Raw genomic sequence first — 3,072 nt, 5'->3', positions numbered from 1 at the left:
ACTCAGCCCGGTCGGTTTGGCAAGGTTGAAGCAGCATGCCTCCCTAATTAAATAAGTTGTGTCAATTTTTTTCCTTCTTTTTTCGAAGGGGGGGGGGTTGCCTGTCTTAAGAGCCCAGAAGAGATTTGGATAAAATTGTACTTTTTTTTTCTTCTTTTTTTTCCATAAATTTAATTTTTTTTCAAGTCGTATGCAACTTATGGTAAACGGCATGAAAGTACACATTTTTTTGGGCAATATTCGTACGACTTACGGTAATTGCCATGAAAATTCACATTTTTATTTGCGTTGATTGGCAATATTTGTACAACTTACTATAATTTACGTGAAAGTACACATTTTTATTTACGTGTATTTACAATAATAATAGTAATAATGGATTGCATTTATATAGCGCATATCCACTTATGCAATGCTCTATGCGCTTAACATGATACATATTATGGATTTACAAATCAATTTTAAATTGCCACTGTCAGCTCATTTTATAATCTTCATCTGCCTGGGGTCTGGAAACTTCAGCTTTAATCTTTATCCCCATCCCTCCCTCCTTCCTCCTTCCCTCTCCCTCCCTCTCCTTCCCTCCCTTTTCCCCTTCCTAGAAATCCCAGTGTAGATGAAACAATGTATAATATACCCAAAAGGAGGTAGTTTTATAGCTAATTTTTTCATCCGTTACTCGAAGCCAGTATTACTGTTGTGTTCTTTGTTGAGAATGCGTGTCTCGTTGATGTCATTGTTGGTGCAGTGTGTTGGTGTATATGTGTGTCATTACATTGTTCGGATATTTCTATTGTTGTAATACTGTTTTGATGTGATGTTTGTTATTTCACTGTTTTGTTGTATGTGTCATAATGTATCATGTGTCATTATACTGTTTTGTTGTATGTGTCATTATGTAAGTGTCATTTCATTTTTTTAATGTAGATCTATGTTTCATTACTTTGGTTTGATATTTCTATGGTTGCAACATTGCTTTGATGTATCATGTGTCATTACACTGTTTTGTTGTATGTGTCATTATGTATCATGTGTCATTACACTGTTTTGTTGTACATCTCATTGTGTATCATGTGTCATTACACTGTTTTGTTGTATGTGTCATTATGTATCATTACACTGTTTTGATGTAGGTGTCATTGTGTATCATGTGTCATTCCACTCTTTTCATGTATGTGTCATTACATTATATTGTTTTGATGTATGTGTCATTTCACTGTTTTGATCCATGATGTGTCCTTACATTTTTTTTATGTGTGTGTCATTTTGTCGTTTTGATATATATATATGTGTGATTACATTGATGTTGATGTGGTTGCAACGTTTTAGAAATAAAGTACAGTAATTCGTGTCGTTTCACTGTTTTGCTGTTGCTGTTTTTTGTCCCATTGTCTTGGTGATGTTGTTCTTGTTACGTTGTTTTGATGCTGATGTAGTTGTCAAATTATTATCTTTTATTTTATGTGTGTGTCACTTCATTGCATTGATACTGCTGCATTTGTCATGTTGTTTTTATGTGTGTGTCATTTGATTGTTTTTGATGTTGGTGTCGCAGAGATCATTACATAGTTTTGATTTTGATGTTGCTTTTGCTGTTACATTTTTCAGATGTTGCTGTAATTGTGACACTTTTGATGTATGGGTCATTTCATTGTTTGGACGTTGATGATATTGTTATTTCATAGTTTTGATGTTGTTGTTATTGTTATTTCATTGTTCTAATGTTGAAGTTATCGTCATTTCATTGTTCTAATGTTGAAGTTATCGTCATTTCATTGTTCTAATGTTGAAGTTATCGTCATTTCATTGTTCTAATTTTGAAGTTATCATCATTTCATTGTTCTAATTTTGAAGTTATCGTCATTTCATTGTTTTGATGTTGATGTTATTGTTATTCAATTGTTTTAATTTTTACGTAATTGTCATTTGTGAGGTATCGTGATGAAATCAGGCGCTCGTCAAAATAATAAAATTTAAAAAAAGGTATGTTTCCACCAGTTAGGTAATTTTTAATGAAGTGTTGCTTGTGGGCTAAACACCTTTAATGTTCATATGAAAACACATTTCCATGTGAATTCGAAGGACGTCGCAAAAGGGGCAGACCCAAAGTAACCTGGAGACGCACAGTAGAGTCTGAAATGAAGTCCTGGAACCATTCGTGGGGAACGCTGACCAAGATGGCGCAAAACAGACAGAGCTGGAGATCCTTTGTTGCTGCCCTAAACGCCAGATGGCGTAATGGGTAGTAAGTAAGTAAGTTTCCTGAAAAACCTGGCTTAAATAATATGTCATTTTCAGTTTTTAAGAACTCTTCAAAATTTGGCGGCCATTTTCTCTTTAAACCAGGCTACCCCACGGTACCTTCTTTAATCGCAAATATCTCGACTTCTATTCAAGCTAGATGGATATTTTTTTCATTGAAAGCAAGGCAAATAAATCAGCTTTCAGATGATACCAATAAATCCACGTGCCCAAAAACTGATGGCGAGCGCCTGATTCCACCGCGTCATGACACATTTCATTGTTTTGATGAATGTTCTTCTTCACCACATTCACCAAGTGTGATCCTGTTCACAATAATGTCTTGTTTCTGTAACTATCAACATACTTTTCTTTACATTTGTGTCTATGTCTGAGAGTAATTTTGTACTGTTTGTATTTTTTTCTCGTACATTTTCACCCATTTCTTCTCCGTTTGTCTCGTGATAATAAACTCCTTAAAAAAATTTTGTGAGAATTCTTGAGTGATTTCTTATGCTTTACATGTTTACCAATGCTCTGATGTGGTTTTCTCCTTCTTTGCTATCAAACATGTATCATTTAATATCTCTTCTCCTCCTCCTCTTTTTTGTGTTTGCTACTCTCTTGTAATACCTCTAACCTTCAGCTCTTACATGACCTAACTGTGTTGCAAGTGCCGTAAAACTCTTACTAAAACAAAGCGGCGTTTGTGGTTATAAGAGATAGGCTCTCGGCTGTTGCACACAGAAGAAGTGAGCTTAATTTCCAATAGAGTACCTGATATAATAGGCTTCTCGCTCTCTCTCTCTCTCTCTCTCTCTCTCTCTCTCT

This window comes from Aplysia californica, unplaced genomic scaffold, assembly GCF_000002075.1.
Source record: "Aplysia californica isolate F4 #8 unplaced genomic scaffold, AplCal3.0 scaffold00364, whole genome shotgun sequence".
Classification (NCBI taxonomy): Eukaryota; Metazoa; Mollusca; class Gastropoda; order Aplysiida; family Aplysiidae; genus Aplysia; species Aplysia californica.
Note: the sequence above shows the minus strand (reverse complement) of the source record.